At 43.2% G+C, this 22,975-nt stretch overlaps 1 protein-coding gene across 1 annotated transcript in view; it reads left to right on the top strand.

Moving 5' to 3' along the window:
* The first annotated feature begins 4,480 nt into the window (after positions 1–4,480).
* LOC106603391 (neurite extension and migration factor) overlaps positions 4,481–22,975 on the top strand; it is a 36,777-nt gene continuing 18,282 nt past the window's right edge. Inside the window, exon 1 of the mRNA XM_014197019.2 lies at positions 4,481–4,906. The gene's annotated coding sequence lies outside the window, so the exon portion shown is untranslated. The remainder of the gene's footprint in view (positions 4,907–22,975) is intronic.

Raw genomic sequence — 22,975 nt, 5'->3', positions numbered from 1 at the left:
CGCTGTGATGATACAGTGGCTTGCAAAAGTATTCACCCCCTTGGCATTTTTCCTATTTTGTTGCCTTACAACCTGGAATTAAAATGAATTTTTGGGGGGGTTTGTATCATTTGATTTTCACAACATGCCTATCACTTTGAAGATGCAAAATATTTTTTGGGGTGAAACAAACAAGAAATAAGACAATAAAACAGTAAACTTAAGCAAAGCCAATACTTTGTTGAGCCGCCTTTTGCAGCAATTACAGCTGCAAGTCTCTTGGGGTATGTCTCTATAAGCTTGGCACATCTAGCCACTGGGATTTTGCCCCATTCTTCAAGGCAAAACTGCTCAAGCTCCTTCAAGTTGGATGGGTTCCGCTGGTGTACAGCAATCTTTAAGTCATACCACAGATTCTCAATTGGATTGAGGTCTGGGCTTTGACTAGGCCATTCCAAGACATTTAAATGTTTTCCCTTAAACCACTCAAGTGTTGATTTAGCAGTATGCTTAGGGTCATTGTTCTGCTGAAAGGTGAACCTCTGTCCCAGTCTCAAATCTCTGGAAGACTGAAACCGGTTTCCCTCAAGAATTTCCCAGTATTTAGCGCCATCCATCATTCCTTCAATTCTGACCAGTTTCCTAGTCCCTGCTGATGAAAAACATCCCCACAGCATGATGCTGCCACCATCATGCTTCACTGTGGGGATGGTGTTCTCGGGGTGATGAGAGGTGGTTTTTCTGGCCACTTTTCCGTAAAGCCCAGCTCTGTGGAGTGTACAGCTTAAAGTGGTCATTTGGACAGATACTCCAATCTTCGCTGTGGAGCTTTGCAGCTCCTTCAGGGTTATCTTTGATCACTTTGTTGCCTCTGATTAATGCCCTCCTTGCCCGGTCCGTGAGTTTTTGTGGGCGGCCCTCCCTTGGCATGTTTGTTGTGGTGCCATATTCTTTCCATTATGAAATAATGGATTTAATGGTGCTCCGTGGGATGTTCAAAGTTTTGTATATTTTTTTATAACCCAACCCTTCTCCACAACTTCTCCAACTGTTTGGAGAGCTCCTTGGTCTTCATAGTGCCCCCTTGCTTTCTGGTGTTGCAGACTCTGGGGCCTTTCAGTACAGATGTATATATACTGAGATCATGTGACAGATCATGTGACACTTAGATTGCACATGGGTGGACTTTATTGAACTAATTATGTGACTTCTGAAGGTAATTGGTTGCACCAGATCTTATTTAAGGGCTTCATAGTGTAACAGTGTAGGTTCCGTCCCTCTCTTCGCCCCAACCTGGGCTCGAACCAGGGACCCTTGTGTAACAGTGTAGGTTCCGTCCCTCTCTTCGCCCCAACCTGGGCTCGAACCAGGGACCCTTGTACACATCAACAACTGACACCCACGAAGCATCGTTACCCATCGCGCCACAAAAGCCACGGCCCTTGCAACGCAAGGGGAAACCCTACTTCAAGTCTCAGAGCGAGTGATTTCACTGATTGAAACGCTATTTGCACGCACCACCGCTAACTAACTAGTCATTTCACATCGGTTACAATAGCAAAGGGGTGAATACATATGCAAACATCACTTTTCCATTTATTTATTTTTTGAATTTTTTGAAACAAGTTCTTTTTTTAATTTCACTTTACCAATTTGGACTATTTTGTGTATGTTCATTACATGAAATCCAAATAAAAATCCATTTACATTACAGGTTGTAATGCAACAAAATAGGAAAAACGCCAAGGGGGTGAATACTTTTGTAAGGCACTGTATATAATATGAGATTATTGTTGTCAGTCATTATATGAATCGATAGACAATCAGAAATGTGTAATCGCTGAGATACAAGGATACATTTTTACTTGCTCATTAATTCCTTTCTCCCTCTGCATCTGTAATCTCAGAAGCGACTGCTCCCTCAGTGAAGGCTTTGTTGTGCCCCCATCCCAGTGCTGAGCAGGTTTAAAGACCCAGTTTAAAGCTGCCACTGTAAAGGGCCAGCCGCCCACTCACAGTCTGTGTAACTCTGTGGGATAATGAGGAAGGGAGAACCAACACTTAGTTGGGCAAAACAGTATCATAACAACAGTATGGCAGTATTAAACAAAGTTCCCAACAGGGATAGGCCACTACACAGAGCATGATATAACAAGAGCACCTGCAGCATCTGGGGTAGAGAATATAGCAGATGTTTGAGTGGTGCTTTTCAGTAAATTAAATATGGAGAAGGTTAGTGGGCAGGTTGACCATAACCCCAAATTCCCAGTCTGCCAGCAGGGCTTGCTTCTGTTCTGTTAGACCTTCTTGTTATCCATATCTCTCATAAGATATCTCATAAGGAGTATCCTACTCAGACAAAATAGACTGATTATATCAGTGTCTAAGCTATGCAGCATACAACTCAAATTAATTATGACATTAATTAATACAATTTCAGCGATGATTGATTTCAAACTGAAATTCAGGTCTCTCTGTCAACAGTCAGAATTGAGTCTTTATTAAGCCTCAAGTCAATTAAATGTTTTACCTTACTGTATGTGAGCTCCAAAAGTATTGAGAGAAATAAGTAAGTCGCTCTGGATAAGAGCGTCTGCTAAATGGCTAAAATGTAAAAAATGTAAATAAGCTTTTGCTGTGCATATGGAACATTTCAGGGATCTTTTATTTCAGCTCATAAAACATTAGACCAACACTTTACATGTTGCGTTTATATTTTGGTTCAGTATATATAACTACTGCTGTACATATACTGACAGACTGACCAGGTGAATCCAGGTGAAAGCTATGCGCAACTCTATATTAGGTAGGTGTTCCTAATGTTTGGTATACGTAGTGAATATTAACGTATTGTAATCATGTCTAAAAATGGGATACAAGGGATATGTCATTCTCTGCACAATATGTTTTTCTCCTCAAACTATGCCACTGCAGGTTATCAGAACTGCCAGTTCAGTTCTCTTGGTGTTATTTCTAGAAAATATGTATCATGTGGTTATAGTGAGTCAGGCACCATTGATGAGGAGAGCTCAGGTGCATTCATGTCAAATCTCAAGGATACCTGGGAAAAAGGCTGCTTAAATGAAAAGTTGGTAGCTAGAGGAAGGGTTAGTGGCTAGATTAGTATGGAGTGCTCTTATGTGACAAATGAAAAACACTTTGTTCACTTAACTCGAGGATCCTGCAGCCTCTCCAAAACGTAATCATAATTGCAGGTCTAGGTGGCCGACAATGATTATCGTCTGAGTTGAAGAAGAACTTAAAGATTAAAATGATCACGTCCACGATTTGCCAGATTTTCCTGCATCTCTTTTGATTTGAGAATAGGAGTAGTTAAATCAGCCGGTCTCCTTACCTTTAACTAGATGGATCCATGCCAAGACAGCCCTACCTTGGATGATTTTTAGGAGCAGCATATTCTCAGAGAGTGAATAAGAATATAGCACTGAACAAAAAGAGCTCACCTGCAATTTATATTTATACCCAAATTCCATTCTCTTACAAGGTTGGAGATATATATCTAACTCACATGCCCAGCTCCTTGAAGGTGCCCAGCCCAGGTTATTTTGGTTTCACCTTGCATTTAATTGTACAGACAACTGTTGTCCCATGACTGTCAGACTCTGGCCCTCTAGGACTGGAGTTGCACCCGGAAAAAAGGGTGCAATTGCAGCCCGCAATTCGTGGCGTTGCTGCATGTGGGCATTTCTGCATCTGCAGGAACCCCTCTTTTTATACTTCAATTGGTCCATTTTTAAGCTAGGACTTTGGTACACAGGCGGGAGGTGGGGCTACTCTAGTACAGTAGGCAATGCACCATAAAGTTGGATGCCAACCGCCGATAAACCCCACACAAGAGGCGGGGGTGACAACGGTAGCTAGCTAGGACACAGGTCGGCAGTGTCTTCGTCCCTGTCTGTTGAGCACTGCTTTCCAGCAGTTCTGTTAATGACGGCGAGGGCAGGCGTTCGGCAGGTAGTAGCGAAGGACACTGTGTGCTAGCTACAAATAGTGTCCTTTGCAACCAAAAAACTCAGATAATACTTTTATTTCCCCATTGACACACATTTTTATTGCACAGACAATTTGTGGAAATCCAGAATATCAAGTGTCACACAGGCATGAATCGTGTGCTCGAGGGGCGGCATTCATGCAGGAACCAATGGGATGCTCGAGGTAGGGTGCACATGCAGGAACGCCCCGAATTGCAGGCTGCAATCATGCTTTTCATGTTAGGAAGAGTGGTAAAGCTATAATAAATATAATTAATCCAATTTATGAAGCCCAAAAACTAGGTTCCAGGTTTAGCTAAATATACATTTTAAGAGAAGACAGCTCTGCTTGTCATTTAACGTTTAAACGCGTGTGATGACACTGTAATAGCTATTTTCCTTGAGAACCAAACTGCACCGTTAAACTGGGCGCGTCAACGACGGAGAAGCGCGGTCACGAGTGGAATTTGTGGGCGCGCTCTTTATGGCAGGTCGCAAAAGAGGGGGAGCAAACTGACACGAGCCTGCCGTCGTTGTCAGGGACTGGGTGCATCTGGGAAAAAAATATATGGCATAACAATAGCAGCATCCAGTATCGGTATACATGAATCCAGGGAGCCTAATAGGAAATGAACATGACCATGGCGCTTTATAAAACATGACCTACACATGACACATGGAATGGTCAAAATATTTTGTTTATTTCCTGGATTACAAAGAAGACTGTAGAATAAAATGGAGTGGTAGGGGGACCGAGGCGCGCTGTCTCCATCATAGGGAGGCGCGTCCACCTGCTGATACAGGGAGTCCGGGCTTGGGAAAAACATGGTGAGGTTGCTGCATTGAGGAGAAGATACAGTTTCCATCTGTCAAATAAACAACTGTGCAATTGAAATGCTGGCGACGGGAAAAGCGCAGCCCGTGTGAATATAGAGGTAAGTTAAATGTTGTACAGTAACGAATATGGTTTTTCAGTTCAGGGCAACACTTGCATGAAGAATATTCAACGTAGCCTGCAATTTCTTCATATGGCTGCATTCGAAATAAAAGGGGGCGGATATTTCATGTATCACATTGGATCAACATTCATCTGTTGGGGAATGTGTATTTTAACCATATATTTAATTTATTACAGTTACTTCACTTTTAAACTGAGAAGGACATCAATTGTCATAAAATGCATTAAGAGGCATCATTCCTTAAATGTTATGGTTTAAAAGTGATACCCTACATTGGAGCATTAGAGCACCTGCAAACTGCACCCCACATCCCATCCCCCAAAAACACACACACACACACACACACACACACACACACACACACACACACACACACACACACACACACACACACACACACACACACACACACACAGAGGCAATATGAGAATTGTCAGTACAGGTCGTGGACAACCTTTGCGGTATTTGGCAGTTCAGTAAACAAGGTGCTTAAACTTGAACATTTCACTGAATAATGTGCTCCCCTTGGCATGAAATCGACCATTGCTCTGTGCTCCCAGATTCATTTATTTTCAGCATTGAGTTCCCAGCTTTTCATCTTCTCCTGTGGTTAGATGCTGTGTTCAATTTCAGTTCACATATGTATGTGACATAAGGTCAGACCTGCCACACTCAGAAATATACTCTCTTTGTGTACAAAAATGACACACAAATGAATTCATTGTTATGATAGTATTATTATCATTGTAAGGTTTCATCTATCCTACTTCTCACATGTATGGCAATAACATATATCAAGCTCTCTGCCAGATTGAGGGGAGAGAGCTCAACTAGATGATTCACCCTCTTTCCAGAATAATGCTTGGATAAAGGTCTCCTACTCTCTTTAACTCAACAACATTCCTTTGTGAAATGGCTGGGGAATTGTTTATCAGCCTTAATTATGCACAAGTGTTCATTTGAAATTGAAGGTTAATTCATTGGTTTCGTGTTTTGGAAAATACGTCAGATAAGAGGACCAAACTAACCCTGTTCATTTAGCCCAGAGTATCCCCATTAATAGGCCCTGAACATCCTTTCATTTGATCAGGTCTGTATATCAACTCAAGCATGGTTCCTGCTAAAGGCTACCCATCCCAGTGCCAGACCTAGTATGTTTCATTTACTGTCCCAAGGGGTTGTGTTGCCCCAGGTCGCTCCATGGATGCAATAAGGTTTCAAAGTCATTTTGAAGAAATATGCTGGTCATTTTCCCATGCATCAATTCCTCTTTCCTTTCCTGGTCCTACCATCCCATCTCTCCTCATGTGTTTGAGGAGGCATGTTCAGGGTGAGACAACAACAATCCTCTTAATGTATCCTCTGTCCCACCGTTCTATGGGTTTTGTCTTCCTTACTTCAGCAGCCCAAGGTTCTCAGCCAAAGAGAGAGCAGGTTTCTGAAAGCTGGTCTGCACACAGCACTGCATTGTGTTTGTCTGAAAGTAGTGCCAGAGGGGGAGGAGTGAGGCTGCCTGGGAGGTTGGGTGAAGGGTTGTACCAATACCTGGGCAGATGTCACACTGATTTAACACATTTCAGTCTTCTATATAGGAGCCGGTATGTATGCTATCAACCTGAATTTCACCGCTGTTAAAATGGCTATACAGAACATGAACAGACATGTTTCCATACGATTTAACCTGTTGAATAGTGGGCAAGTACCCCTGCACATTGACTCGCTGCCAGTACCCCCTGTATAGCCTCGTTATTTTATTGTGTTACTTTTTTGTACATTTAGTTTATTTAGCATTTTCTTATTCTGCATTGTTGGTTAAGGGCTTGTAAGTAAGCATTTCACGGTAAGGTCTGTTGTATTACCATTGTATCCGGCACATGTGACAAATACAATTTGATTTGATTTGAAATGCTATTGTGCCTGGTTTTCTCTCATTCATTCCCTCAGAGAGCGCCCCCTCCCTCCCTCAGTACTGCACCGTTGCGGTGACTGCGGCGCTGCTCGGCGTCAGAGGGAGTGGAGGCTGTGTGCTGTAATTAACAGAAAGGTAACAACCCCGGGAGACGGGTGGCTCAGCCCCTTTTGATTGCTTTCATGACTGCAGGGAAAGAGTCTGAGCCGAGCTTCCTCTCTAGTGGGACAGACAGACAGACAGACAGACATTAGAGCAGAGCAGAGTGCTGAGCTCTTTAGCTGCCCATGCTGGGCCTGTTTCATTCACAATGCTCCTCTATCCTTCTCACAGGCAGGCAGATACCAACCCCACTGCTGTGGTCCTGGAGGACTCTTGTCTGTATCTGTATCTTTTTGGGTAGCTCCTCCCTTGCTGTATAAAACACTCAACACACCCATAGGGCATGAATATGGCACACACACTCCAAAAAACGGTGACTTGTTGTATATTCCCTAAGGCCTCCAAGCGTTAGAGAGTTAGTAGAAGGGAAGACAGTTGTTGCATCTCTTCCTTTAGAAAAAAAGCTTTTTCTCTCAGCTTTGGTTGCTAAATAACCTACTACCAATGTCTCTTAGCTGAGGACTCATGCACGCTCTATTATTAACAAATATGTGACAAATGGCTTTGATTCACAGGGAGATTGAGGGGGGAGGTGTTGATATTGTAGGGTGAGTACATGTTGCCATTGTGGGCTGCTGCAGAATGTCAGGCTGTCCGTCAGACGTCTTTCTGTAAAGGGGCCCTGTTGCCGTCGTTGTAGAGCCATGTACTCAGAGAGGCTTGGCAAAGACAGGTCCTGGTGAAAGCAGCAGCACAGAGGAATAACAGGAGGCTTTTGTGTTCCTCTCCCCCTTGAAGCTGGAGCCTCCGGTTTAATGCACTAGAGCTGTGTAGGGGGAGGAGTCGTTCTGCCAGCCGTTAATGACCTTGGTCATCAGAAAAGTTCCAGACGAAAATAACAGCAAGGTTTTACGTTTCTATTTTGATAGGGTCCACGTTTTCAGAGGTATGGCAGTTATGTTCTGTCTCTCACAATCAGATACCTCAGAATATTGGTTAACCTCTCAGGTCAACCTCTCAGTAAATGAGCATACTCTACAGTCTCTCAGTGACAATTTTCTAAACTACATGTTGTATTGATACATAGGTCAAGGTTCAGCGGTGCATAGGTCAGAGGTTTGATAACCCTTTTTAAGTGGGGTAAGGATAAAACATTTTACTCATTGTTGTTCTGCAACGCCTAAGGGCAAGACATTAATCTTTTTTTCAACCTTACCTTGCATTGAGCATATGATAAACAAAATGCAAATATCACTTCCCCCACTAAGATATTTACGGCATAGACATTTACCTCTATGTACTGTAATTCTGTCAGTGACATTTGCATAACGCTTTTAATAACGATGAACTGATATTCCTCAAATTCCTTCCTTCTCCAACCTCATGGACATACAGACAATCGAACCATGGTTCACAATATATCCATTATTCAGATAAATCTTTAAGGCTTGAAGAAGAAGAATTACTTTCAGCTGGTTTTCCCTTCTTCCATAACTCCTTGTCTGGGGGATCGTCTAATCCGTCTAGTTTCAGTCTTAAGCAAGGCTCTAATGCTGGATAAATATTAATCACATTTTTAATAAAAGGAGTTTGCTGAAGAAGCTGCTGTCAGGCCTGTCCGTCAGGGGAAGTGAGGTAAAGCCTAGTAAACAGCACTGCCCTGCTCAAATCAATGGCTGTTTACTAGGCTTTGTACTGTCCTGCTCCTGGCCTGCTCTGAGTTCTTATTATTATCTTTATTCAGCTCCTTTATTTTTGTTTGGAGCGACGACAAGAGAAATCATACAAAGACCTCCCACAAAACCAAAGGGTGGGAATTAAAGGAGCTACAATATTGAACAACAGTTATACACTACATGACCAAAAGTATGTGGACACCTGCTCGTCGAACATCTCATTCCAAAATCATGGTCCCCACATTGCTGCTATAACAGCCTCTACTCTTCTTGGAAGGCTTTCCGCTAGATTTTGGAACATCCTGCAGGGACTTGCTTCCATTTAGCCACAAGTCGGGCACTGATGTTGGGCGATTAGGCCTGGCTTGCAGTCGGCATTCCAATTCATCCCAAAGGTGTTCAATGGGGTTGAGGTCAGGGCTCTGTGCAGGCCAGTCAAGTTCTTCCACACCGATCTCGACAAACCATTTCTGTATGGACCTCGCTTTGTGCACGGGGGCATTGTCATGCAGAAACAGGAAAGGGCCTTCCCCAAACTGTTGCCACAAAGTTGGAAGCACAGAATCGTCTAGAATGTCATTGTATGCTGCAGCGTTAAGATTTACCTTCAGTGGAACTAAAGGGCCCTAGCCCGAACCATGAAAAACAGCCCCAGACCATTAGTCCACTTCCACCAAACTTTACAGTTGGCACTATGCATTGGGGCAGGTTCTCCTGGCATCCGCCAAACCCAGATTCTTCTGTCGGCCAGGCAGATGGTGAAGCGTGATTCATCACTCCAGAGAACGCGTTTCCACTGCTCCAGAGTCCAATGGCGGCGAGCTTTACACCACTCCAGCCGACGCTTGACATTGCGGATGGGGATCTTAGGCTTGTGTGCGGCTGCTCGGCCATGGAAACCCATTTCATGAAGCTCCCGACAAACAGTTCTTGTGCTGACGTTGCTTCCAGAGGCAGTTTGGAACTCGGCAGTTAGTGTTGCAACCAAGGACAGACGATTTTTACACGCTATGTGCATCAGTGTTCCCATTCTGTGAGGTTGTATGTCCTACCACTTCGCGGCTGAGCCATTGCTGCTCCTAGATGTTTCCACTTCACAATAACAGCACTTACAGCTGACCGGGGCGGCTCTAACAGGGCAGAAATTTGACGAACTGACTTGTTGGAAAGGTGGCATCCTATGAAGGTGCCACGTTGAAACTGAGCTCTTCTGTAAGGCCATTCTACTGCCCATGTTTTTCTACGGAGATTGCATGGCTGTGTGCTCAATTTTATACACCTGTTAGCAACGAATCCACTAATGAATGAAATAGCCAAATCCACTAATTTGAAGGGGTGTCCACATATTTTTGTATATATAGTGTAGTTGTCCCCTGACAGTTACAGTACTTTACAGGGAATCTTTACCAATTCCATGTAGAGATTATTCTGAAGAGGCCAAATACTTCTCATCTCCTCCTATTAGTCACTGTGCCATTGAATCACTGTAATTATGTCAGCACACCATCACACCTAATATAAGTTAGAAAATGTTCTGTAGCATTTTGGGCCTCTTGGTTCATCAGTATTTAGTTCTATAGATAGAGCACTGAGCAGTAATAGATTATAACACTCCAAAATATCCAAGATCTTCTGAGGATAGGTGGTTTGATAGGATATGAAAATGGAACTGAAAAGTAATTTAGTTATTTTCTGTTATCAAAATCTAAACCTCTAGCTTCACACATTCTGTTCTTTCCTCTCTGCATCCACTGAGCTTTTGACCTCCAGCCTCTCTCTCTTACACACACACACACACACACACACACACACACACACACACACACACACACACACACACACACACCAGCTCCTTGGCTCCTCACTGGCATTTGGGCTGAGTGACAGAGCAGCCCATCGGTACAGTAATTGGTATTCAGAGGGGCAGCTGGGATGCACGCCTCGCAGACAGAGGGGGAATTTAGTGAGTCAATACACTGCTTCATTAGAGCTGTGAGTCACCACGCCATGCTTCAATTGTTTGTATTTGTCCAAGAGAAACCAACGCCTCCTCCCATGCAACCTGACTAACCCCACGCTAACCTCAGATTGGTGGTTAACTGGTCCCCTACTCATTTTTTACCCAATAATATATTTACTGTGGTACAGAGATTGAGATGTGGCGTCAATATGCTCACAGTCACACATCCACACCAGAGTTGTATGTCCATCGGTGTATTGTATTGGCCAGAATGGTAGTTTATCCACTTGTCTCAGGATAAATCTCCTTCTGAGGCCTTAATGCTTGAGTCTAGGATGATATTTAATCTCTTATCACAAATATATTTTATTCATCCTAATATTTTCATATTTTAACAATCCAAGCTACTGGGTGCTGAATATGTTAGCATATGATTATATCAGAAGATAAAGTGGGAGTATTAGGCTTCAGGACACAAATTGAAATGATTGAAGTGTGACCTGACCTCTGTATTGTGTTTTTTCAGCATACTTATCTCTCTGGTTATTGACCATGGGAATCAAATCTAAGCACTGTCAACCAATTGTGTATTGTACACAACACTATCTGAAATATCATTTTTTCCTTGTTACTTACGGTATGCGCTAGAGCAAGCCAGATGGCTTATTATCATTTCACTGCTTTTATTTTTTCAATTATTGGATATTTTTATAATTTCACTGCTTTTATTTTTTCAATTATTGGATTTTTTTTGTGCACTGGTATGCTAAATACATTATTAATCAACAAGATTAACAAAGTAAACTGGGTTTAAGACCTGTGGAATAGTACAGTAACACAGAATCAGTGTGCAATTTCTTCACACGCCATTAGTACAATCTTGTGTGTGCTCAACCCCTTTACTCTCATGTAAACTCAAAATAATCTCAAAATATTTCCCTCATGCGGCGTCTCTTTCTGAGTTTTTGGTCCGAATTTCATATCCTAACCCCCATACATGGAGAGGTTGCTCTTTTGTTTGCTTTCTCCTGACCAGAAATACACTGTTCCCGTCATACATAGTGGATGGGTACAATGGTTCACATCACAGGGACTATAAAGGATAAACTGTAGGGTGTTAAACTTATTATGCCACAGGGGCTGCATTCGGTCTTGAACGTTGTCAAAATTAGACAAAAATAGTCCTCTATTAATAGTTTCATAGCTTCCATTTCAGTGATAATTAGCGAACTGGACACAGTCCAGACACTGTATGAATTTAGTCATTTAAAAGTATATTGAGTTTATTACATTTTTTACCCAAACCACCCGCGGGACGGATTGTTTGACACCCCTCCTGTAAGGAAATGAACCCTCTGTGTCAACGGGCCTTGATTTGCATGCTGATACATGTTCATTTCTAGGATCAATAAAGGGTCAAAGAAAGTAGTATACAGTGCATTCGGAAAGTATTCAGACCCCTTGACTTTTTCCACATTTTGTTACGTTACAGCCTTATTCTAAAATGGATTAAAAAAAATAATAATCCTCATCAATCTACACACAATACCCCATAATGACAAATCGAAAACAGGTTTTTAGAATTTGTTGCTAAAAAACCCAGAAATACCTTATTTACATAACTCGTTGCTATGAGACTCGAAATTGAGCTCAGGTGCATCCTGTTTCCATTGATCATCCTTGAGATGTTTCTACAACTTGATTGGAGTCCAAATGTGGTAAATTCAATTGATTGGACATGATTTGGAAAGGCACACATCGGTCTATATGTCCCACAGTTGACAGTGCATGTCAGAGCAAAAACCAAGCCATTAGGTCAAAGGAATTGTCCGTAGAGCTCAGAGACAGGGTTGTGTCGAGGCACAAATGTACCAAAAAATGTCTGCAGCACAGTGGCCTCCATCATTCTTAAATGGAAGAAGTTTGGAATCACCAAGACTCTCCCTAGAGCTGGCCGCCCGGCCAAACTGAGCAATTGGGGGAGAAGGGCCTTGGTCAAGGAGGTGACCAAGAACCCGATGGTCACTCTGACAGAGCTCCAGATTTCCTCTGTGGAGATGGGAGAACCTTCCAGAAGGACAACCATCTCTGCAGCACTCCACCAATCAGGCCAGACAGAAGCCACTCCTCAGTAAAATGCACATGACAGCCCGCTTGGAGTTTGCCAAAAGGCACTTAAGGACTCTCAGACCATGAGAAACAAGATTTGCTGGTCTGATGAAACCAAGATTGAACTCTTTTACCTGAATGCCAAGCATCACGTCTGGAGGAAACCTGGCACCATCCCTACGGTGAAACATGGTGGTGGCAGCATCATGCTGTAGGGATGTTTTTCAGGTGCAGGGAATGGGAGACTAGTCAGGATCGAGGGAAAGTACAGAGAGATCCTTGATGAAAACCTGCTCCAGAGCTCTCAGGACCTCAGACTGGGGTGAAGGTTCACCTTCCAACAGGACAACGACCCTAAGCACACCGCCAAGACAACGCAGGAGTGGCTTTGGGACAAGTCTCTGAATGCCCTTGAGTGGCCCAGCCAGAGCCCGGACTTGAACCCAATGAAACATTTCTGGAGAGACCTGAAAATAGCTGTGCAGCGACGCTCCCCATCCAACCTGACAGAGCTTGAGAGGATATGCAGAGAAGAATGGGAGAAACTCCTCAAATACAGGTGTGCCAAGCTAGTAGTGTCATACCGAAGAAGACTCAAGGCTGTAATCGTTGCCAAAGGTTCTTCAACAAAGTACTGAGTAAAGGGTCTGAATACTTATGTAAATGTTATAGTTCCATTTTTTTTATATACATTTGCAAAAATGTATAAAAACCAGTTTTTGCTTTGACATTATGGGGTATTGTGTGGATTGATGAGGGAACAAAACTATTTAATCAATTTTAAAATAAGGCTCTAACATAACAAAATGTGGAAAAAATCAAGTGGTCTGAATACTTTCCGAATGCACTGTACGTTTTCATCTCACGTGAAAGTAATTATACTTTAGCTAAAGTCCTTTTCACATTGCCTTTTATTCCTTTTCAGATATTAGTCCACATTGCCTTTTATTCCTCATCAGATATTAGTCCACATTGCCTTTTATTCCTCATCAGATATTAGTCCACATTGCCTTTTATTCCTTTTCAGATATTAGTTCACATTGCCTTTTGTTCCTTTTCAGATATTAGTCCACATTGCCTTTTATTCCTTTTCAGATATTAGTCCACATTGCCTTTTATTCCTTTTCAGATATTAGTCCACATTGCCCTCCAGAAAACATGTTTCGAACACTCAGCTAGATAGGAAAGATACACTCTAAACTGGATGGAGTGGGGAGTTGATTTGTGATAGACGTCTCACTGTGTGTTGTTTTTATTTCCATCATTTGCAACATCAGGCACCCCAGAATGAAGTCTTTGTGCTTCATAATGGAAAGTTATCACATTTGTGACTAAAATGAAGAACTCATTTCAAAAACCCTGTGATGGGGGTCTTTGCATGGTAATGAGCAGATTGAGCTTTTGCTCACTGGCGTACCACGCAGCCCCCTCAAAGCAGGGGGGCTCTGGGAGCCCACAACCCCCCCCCCCATAGGATATGAACATGTTATAAGCCATGGCAAAAATGTTTAGATATGAACATGTGATTATTATTTGACCCTGCTGATCATCTATGAACGTTTGAACATCTTTAAGAACGATCTAGCCTTAATGACCACTGACACAGCCAGAAGAGGAAGGGCCACCCCTCAGAACCTGGTTCCTCTCTAGGTTTCTACCTAAGTACCGGCCTTTCTAGGGAGTTTTTCCCAGCCACCGTGCTTCTACATCTGCATTGCTTGCTGTTTGGGGTTTGAGGTTGGTTTCTGTATTAGCACTTTGTGACATCTGCTGATGAAAAATGCGCTTTATAAATGCATTTGATTGAATTGTATTGAAAACTGCACGTTTCCCTCTCTGTCCCATTGCAAAATGTGTAGAATAGCAGATTATCTATAAAACTGTACATGTTTCTCTCTGCCCATGGTAGTATGTGTAGAATTGCAGGAAAATAGTTTTAAAACTGCAACATTTTCTCTCAGCCTTAAGGCAAAATGTGTAGAATAGCATGAGATTAGCTACAAAGGGGGGCTTGCTCAGACCTTACAGGGGGCCCAGCGAAACTGTAGACCTTTGTTACAGTCACAATTTTTTCCCATCTTTCGTCCTCTGGTTTGATTTGAAATAAAATGATAATCATACGCATGATGACAAATAAGTTGTGACACCGGAGGACAAAGTGATATACAGTCACCAGCAATTCTGTTTTTTTACATGTTTTTTAGTGAGGGTTTTTTGCACCGAAAATGTGGGAGGAATATAATACATTTCTTCAATGATGTACAAAATGTAAACAATATGTATGAAGGCCTAAATAATATACTCTATTAGATTATACTCTAATAATGCATACAGTATATTTCATAGGAGGTGAACATAACTGCTCATTTGTCTTTTTGAGCTGCTTCATGATTTGGAGTGAAACAGAAGAGGAAGCTGATGGGAGAATGAAAGAAGGGCTGGTCAGCCAGCAATGTTGACAGTTCTCTTCAATACACGATCTAACACCCCAAACTGGTCAGAGGGATAACGAATGGCCCTGTTCCACAGTGTGTGTACTAGTAGGTTTGTTGTTTGTGTATGCTGGAGGTGTTATTGACTGTAATAAGGAAGAGCTTCTTGTTTACTGCAGAACCTCCTCTTATCATGGGTATATAGTCCTTCCCAGTTCCCACCTGAAGGAACAGGGAGAAAACATATTATATTCTCAGGTCTCCAGTTCTAACCAGGACATCTCCTATATGGGCTGTATTGTGCAATCGGCATGCAACCCCTCTGCTTCTCTGTTCTAAAGCCCTCCTTTCTGTCACACTCCCCCCACCCTCCTTACCCACCCCACTCTGTTTGAGATGTGGCCTGTGTGTGTAAGTGGAGGGGGTTGTATGGGTGCAGAGAGAGGAGAGGCTGAATCACAATTAGCTCGAGTTTTCGCCTCTTAATACAGCAGCACAAATGGGCCAAAGAGGCTTGGACTACAAAAGACGCCAGAGACAGGAAAAACAGGACCAGAAAATGTCACATTCTGTGGATTCGCTAGTTGAACATATTTGTTATTTACAACAAAAAATGAAATAAATGTAGCACCCTTGGATTGCTCCATATGTTCTCTCTATATATTATTGTCTAAAAGGCAGAAATAATAGATGCTATGATTCAAGCCCTGGTCTGTCTCGGTGACTCCACTTGGAAACATTGAGAGAAATCCAGAATCATGAGTCATGCCTCAAACTGTAGCCATTATAATTGCTTATTGAACCAGATGAGAGCCGAGGCTTTACAGCCAAGTTAAATGCAGTATGTTACTTATGTCACCTTTGCTTCATTATGTTTTATGGAGAAAAATGAATGGCTGAAAACAAAATAATTTTGTTTACAAGGTTGTTGTTGCTATGATCTCCGGCCCCTCTTGTTGGGTTCTCTCAAGGACTACATCACATTGACATTATTCTGACTCTCTTTTTTGTTCCAGATAGCACGCGTTGTTCAACATGAATCCTTGCTCTATACTTGTAAATAACTCACATAAGAGGTTGAGTCACGTGGGCGGCAGATAGCCTAGCAGTTAAGAGCTTTGGGCCAGTAACCTAAAGGTTGCTGGTTCAAGTCCCCGAGCTGGCAAGGTGGGGGGAAAAAAACTGCCATTCTGCACTTGAGCAAGGCAGTTAACCCCCATCAACAACTGCTCCCCGGGTGCTGATGACCTTGATGAAGGCAGCCCTCCGCACCTCTCTGATCCAGAGGGGTTGGGTTAAATGTGGAAGGACATTTCAGTTGAATGCAGTCAGTTGTGCAACTGACTAGATTTCTCCTGTGTTTATTTATTTTAATTTTATTTAACCTTTATTTAACTAGTATTGCAGGGCTTGGTCTCTGACTGTCACTTGGAATAGTGTAATAGCAATTCATAGCTATTACACTCTTTCCTACACACTATCACTATTGATATCAGAATAAGAATGGTATGATGAAATGATAATAATAATAATAATAATGAAATGATCGTTACAAATTTCAATATTTTAACGTGTTGGCCAATCCATCCAATTCATCACTGCACATGCTCTTATGCTTTTAGCCAACCCTACGTTATCTAGGTCATTTGGCTTGCTTTGTCTTGTGTTCATTCTCCTAAAGTGAGATAAATGTGGACCACCATGCAGGTAGTTTCAAGCTGAGTTGCTGAGATGTTTTCAGATGTGGTCCCTCTCTTTTGTTCCCTATGACTGTGCTCTGTTCTGGACTAGTCGGCCATGTGGAGTTCCCGATCTGTCACTTAGGGTCCCATATGCAGTCAGTCTGCCACAGCAGTTCTTGCCAGACATGAGGAACGTTTTGAATAGATGCAATGCTGTCTGGTCATACAGGGGGATGGGTAGTTGAAATAGCCATATACAGATATGGAATCTTAATTTGATCAGTTTTGTCGCAGGTGTAAAAGGTTACAGTAGGCTATTGTTTGTGTGAGATCTAATGAGAGAAAGAGAACTGCAAGTTTTCATTGAACTTATGGAAATCTATAAGCGCAGGAAAATTCTTTGCTGCAACAGATACTATATCTGTACATGAGCTATTCCTGGAGCTAGAATTGAGACTAAAATACCTACCGTATTGGGATGACCATCATCATCTTGGAGTATAACTTGAATGAGTTTGAGTAATTTATTTCAACATATCTCAACATACTATACATTTATAAAATGATTATCTGCGATATTTAACGATTGATGGGGTGTTGAAAGTACAAAAGCGACCCATTGTCTTGTTTTGAAGTTTTTTTAAACAGAGGGAAACTGGTATATTGGATTAACTGAAATGCATATATTTGATTTTGTTTGTAAATGTATGCCTGGTGCTGTTTTCCTTCCATAAGTCAGTGGGTGAATTGACAGTTGAGGGTGGATGCAGTTAACTGCACTGTTAAGACCTTCTCATTTATTTTTTTGTGTTGCTTTGTTTCTGCTGGGTAGGCAATTGGCAAGCTTTCCAAGTCTAGTGCACCATGCTTGGAGGGGCGGGGGTGTCTATTGGAGAGCCAAGTCTTTACTTCCAGCAAAAGATAGAGGGCAAAATATAGTCTGTCGGGATTTAAATTTGCTTCAATTGTCACCAAATCATATCGACTAGCCTACATCCCATTCCCAAGCAACCTTTGTTTCTCGGCTTGCTTTTCTGACATCTCTCAGGATATTTCATCCAGTATTCATTTGAGGGCTCTTAAATGATTTCATGTCTCAGAATTAGCTCTACAATTCTATGAAGTTTGAATCCAGCGAATCTCTCGGTTTGAGTCAGTTGCAGCGTTGGTATTTCCCCAGGAGAATACACAATCACAAGTGTAATTGGATATTTTTCAGAACCGTTGAAGAACGGTGCAGATGCAAAGTTTGGTAACAGAATGACGGCACAAACAGTCATTCTGTTACCAAATTTTGCATCTTCACTGTTCTTCAAGTAAATGTGTTTTTGTAAAATGTTTAGTGGAAATTGTTAAAAGTAGTCCTTGTGCATAGAGTTGAATGGTTTGTTTAACTTTGCAATCATAGCTTTTTGTTTGGTATACATTTTAAAGTGAACAATCTTAGTCTCAGTATCACTCTTACTGTGGAATTGCCCTAATATATGATGTCAAACCGTGCATACAGTAGCTAGCAGACAGAGAAAGTACACCACATGACCAAAAGTATGTGGGCACCTACTCATCAAGCATCTCATTCCAAAATCATGGGCATTAATCTGGAATTGGTGCCCCTTTGCTGCTATAACAGCCTCCACTCTTTTGGGAAGGCTTTCCACTAGATGTTGGAACATTGCTGCGGGGACTTGCTTCCATTCAGCCACGAGCATTAGTGAGGTCGGGCAGTGATGTTGGACGATTAAGCCTGGCTCGCAGTCGGCATTCCAATTCATCCCAAAGGTGTTCGATGGAGTTGAGGTCAGGGCTCTGTTCAGGCCAGTCAAGTTCTTCCACACCGATCTTGACAAACCATTTCTGTATGGACCAAGCTTTGTGCACGGGGCATTGTCATGCTGAAACAGGAAAGGGCCTTCCCCAAACTGTTGCCACAAAATTGGAAGCACAGAATCGTCTAGAATGTCATTGTATGCTGTAGCGTTAAGATTTCCCTTCACTGGACCTAAAGGGCCTAGCTGGAATCATGAAAACAGTCCCAGACCATTATTCCTCCTCCACCAAACAGTTTTAAAAAATGTATTATTTTACTTTTACCCCTTTTTCTCCCAAATTTCGTGGTATCCAAGTGGTAGTTAAAGTCTTGTTTCATATGGACTCGGGAGAGGCGAAGGTCGAGAGTGTCCTCCGACAACACGACCCAACCAAGCCGCACTGCTTTTTGACACAATGCCCACTTAACCCGGAAGCCAGCCACACCAATGTATCAGAGGAAACACTGTACACCTGGCGACCGTGTCAGCGTGCATGTGCCCGGGCCGCCACAGGAGTCTCTAGAGTGCGATGGGACAAGGACATCCCAGCCGGCCAAACCCTCCCCTTGGCTGGACAACACTGGGCCAATTGTGCGCCGCCCCATGGGTATCCCGGTCACGGCCGGCTGCGACAGAGCCTGGACTTGAACCAGGATCTCTAGTGGTACAGCTAGCAACTGCGATGCAGTGCCTCTGACCACTGCCCCACTTGGCCCCCTCCACCAAACTTTACAGTTGGCACTATGCATTCGGGCAGGTAGCATTCTCCTGGCATCCGCCAAACCCAGATTCTTCCGTCGCAATGGCAGATGGTGAAGCGTGATTCATCACTCCAGAGAACGTGTTTTCACTGCTCCAGAGTCAAATGGCGGCAAGCTTTACACCACTCCAGCCAACGCTTGGCATTGCGCATGGTGATCTTAGGCTGCTCGGCCATGGAAACCCATTTCATGATGCTTCTGACGAACAGTTCTCGTGCTGACGTTGCTTCCAGAGGCAGTTTGGAACCCGGTAGTGAGTGTTGCAACTGAGGACAGATGATTTTTACACGCTACGCGCTTCAGCACTAGGTGGTCCCATTCTGTGAGCTTGTATGGCCTACCACTTCGCGGCTGAGCCGTTGTTTCTCCTAGACATATCCACTTCACAATAACAGCACTTACAGTTGACCGGGGCAGCTCTAGCAGGGCAGAAATTTGACAAACTGACTTGTTGGAAAGGTGGTATCCTATGACAGTGCATTGTTGAAAGTCACTGAGCTCTTCAGGAAGACCATTCATGTGTGTTTCATGTGTGGCTGTGTGTTTTTGATTTTATACACCTGTCAGCAACGGGTGTGGTTGAAATATACTGCTCAAAAAATAAAGGGAACACTTAAACAACACATCCTAGATCTGAATGAAAGAAATAATCGTATTAAATACTTTTTTCTTTACATAGTTGAATGTGCTGACAACAAAATCACACACAAATAATCAATGGAAATCCAATTTATCAACCCATGGAGGTCTGGATTTGGAGTCTCACTCAAAATTAAAGTGGAAAACCACACTACAGGCTGATCCAACTTTGATGTAATGTCCTTAAAACAAGTCAAAATAAGGCTCAGTAGTGTGTGTGGCCTCCACGTGCCTGTATGACCTCCCTACAACGCCTGGGCATGCTCCTGATGAGGTGGCGGATGGTCTCCTGAGGGATCTCCTCCCAGACCTGGACTAAAGCATCCGCCAACTCCTGGACAGTCTGTGGTGCAACGTGGCGTTGGTGGATGGAGCGAGACATGATGTCCCAGATGTGCTCAATTGGATTCAGGTCTGGAGAACGGGCGGGCCAGTCCATAGCATCAATGCCTTCCTCTTGCAGGAACTGCTGACACACTCCAGCCACATGAGGTCTAGCATTGTCTTGCATTAGGAGGAACCCAGGGCCAACCGCACCAGCATATGGTCTCACAAGGGGTCTGAGGATCTCATCTCGGTACCTAATGGCAGTCAGGCTACCTCTGGCGAGCACATGGAGGGCTGTGCGGCCCCCCAAAGAAATGCCACCCCACACCATGACTGACCCACCGCCAAACCGGTCATGCTGGAGGATGTTGCAGGCAGCAGAACGTTCTCCACAGCGTCTCCAGACTCTGTCACGTCTGTCACATGTGCTCAGTGTGAACCTGCTTTCATCTGTGAAGAGCACAGGGCGCCAGTGGCGAATTTGCCAATCTTGGTGTTCTCTGGCAAATGCCAAACGTCCTGCACGGTGTTGGGCTGTAAGCACAACCCCCACCTGTGGACGTCGGGCCCTCATACCACCCTCATGGAGTCTGTTTCTGACCGTTTGAGCAGACACATGCACATTTGTGGCCTGCTGGAGGTCATTTTGCAGGGCTCTGGCAGTGCTCCTCCTGCTCCTCCTTGCACAAAGGCAGAGGTAGCGGTCCTGCTGCTGGGTTGTTGCCCTCCTACGGCCTCCTCCACGTCTCCTGATGTACTGGCTTGTCTCCTGGTAGCGCCTCCATGCTCTGGACACTACGCTGACAGACACAGCAAACCTTCTTGCCACAGCTCGCATTGATGTGCCATCCTGGATGAGCTGCACTACCTGAGCCACTTGTGTGGGTTGTAGACTCCCTCTCATGCTACCACTAGAGTGAAAGCACCACCAGCATTCAAAAGTGACCAAAACATCAGCCAGGAAGCATAGGAACTGAGAAGTGGTCTGTGGTCCCCACCTGCAGAACCACTCCTTTATTGGGGGTGTCTTGCTAATTGCCTATAATTTCCACCTGTTGTCTATTCCATTTGCACAACAGCATGTGAAATGTATTGTCAATCAGTGTTGCTTCCTAAGTGGACAGTTGGATTTCACAGAAGTGTGATTGACTTGGAGTTACATTGTGTTGTTTAAGTGAGCAGTGTATATAGTGTATATTCACTAACCCTGCGTTCATAGCCAAGTGGGAAGGTGGTATTTACCACATACAATGCATTTAAAAAAAATATTATACAAAAAAGAAAATCCACTTCAATGCCCCTCCAACTGTTAATTACTAGTGGGAAACTTGTCTATCATCCCTGAACTCGGACTTCTTCCACATGCTGACCTCTGATGTCACTTACTGAGAAATGACCTCGATAACAGAATTTTTCGGCAGTTAAATGCAACAACAAAACATTACATTCGTTTTTTAACACTATAATTTGTTTGCAAAGCATGATAGCTGTACTTTTAGTTTATGGTTGACGCAGCTTGGCCATTGCTATTCACAAGAAGCATTGCCTGATGTGAACCATGCCTCTAACAAAAGAGATCTCAGAAGACCCAAGATTAATAATTGTTAACTTGCATAAAGCTGGAAAGGGTTACAAAAGTATCTCTAAAAGCCTTGATGTTCATCAGTCCACGGTAAGACAAATTGTCTATAAATGGAGAAAGTTCAGCACTGTTGCTACTCTCCCTAGGAGTGGCCGTCCTGCAAAGATGACTGCAAGGGCACAGTGCAGAATGTTCAATGAGGTTAAGAAGAATCTTAGAGTGTCAGCTAAAGACTTAAAGAAATCTCTGGAACATGCTAACATCTCTGTTGATGAGTCTACTATACATAAAACACTAAACGAGAATGGTGTTCATGTGAGGACAACACGGAAGAAGCCACTGCTGTCCAAAAAAAACCATTGCTGCACGTTTGAAGTTAGCAAAAGAGCATCTGGATGTTCCACAGCGCTACTGGCAAAATATTCTTTGGACAGATGAAACTAAAGTTGAGTTGTTTGGAAGGAACACACAACACTATGTGTGGAGAAAAAAGGCACAGCACACCAACATCAAAACCTCATCCCAACCCTAAAGTTTGGTGAAGGGAGCATCATGCCTTGAAGCTGCTTTGCTGCCTCGGGGCCTGGACAGCTTGCTATCATCGACGGGAAAATGTATTCCCAAGTTTATCAAGACATTTTGCGGGAGAATGTAAGGCTATCTGTCCGCCAATTGAAGCTCAACAGAAGTTGGGTGATGCAACAGGACAATGACCCACAGCACAGAAGTAAATCAACAACAGAATGGCTTCAACCGAAGTAAATACGCCTTCTGGAGTGGCCCATTCAGAGTCCTGACCACAACCCGATTGAGAAGCTGTGGCATGACCTCAAGAGAGCAATTCACACCAGACATCCCAAGAATATTGCTGAACTGAAACAGTTTTGTAAAGAGGAGTGGTCCAAAATTCCTCCTGACCGTTGTGCAGGTCTGATCCGTAACTACAGAAAACGTTTGGTTGAGGTTATTGTTGCCAAAGTAGGGTCAAATCAAATCAAATGTATTTATATAGCCCTTCTTACATCAGCTGATATCTCAAAGTGCTGTACAGAAACCCA

Source organism: Salmo salar, chromosome ssa04 (assembly GCF_905237065.1).
Source record: "Salmo salar chromosome ssa04, Ssal_v3.1, whole genome shotgun sequence".
Taxonomy (NCBI): domain Eukaryota; kingdom Metazoa; phylum Chordata; class Actinopteri; order Salmoniformes; family Salmonidae; genus Salmo; species Salmo salar.
The sequence above is the reverse complement of the archived record's forward strand: the minus strand, read 5'-3'. Positions and strand labels throughout refer to the sequence as shown.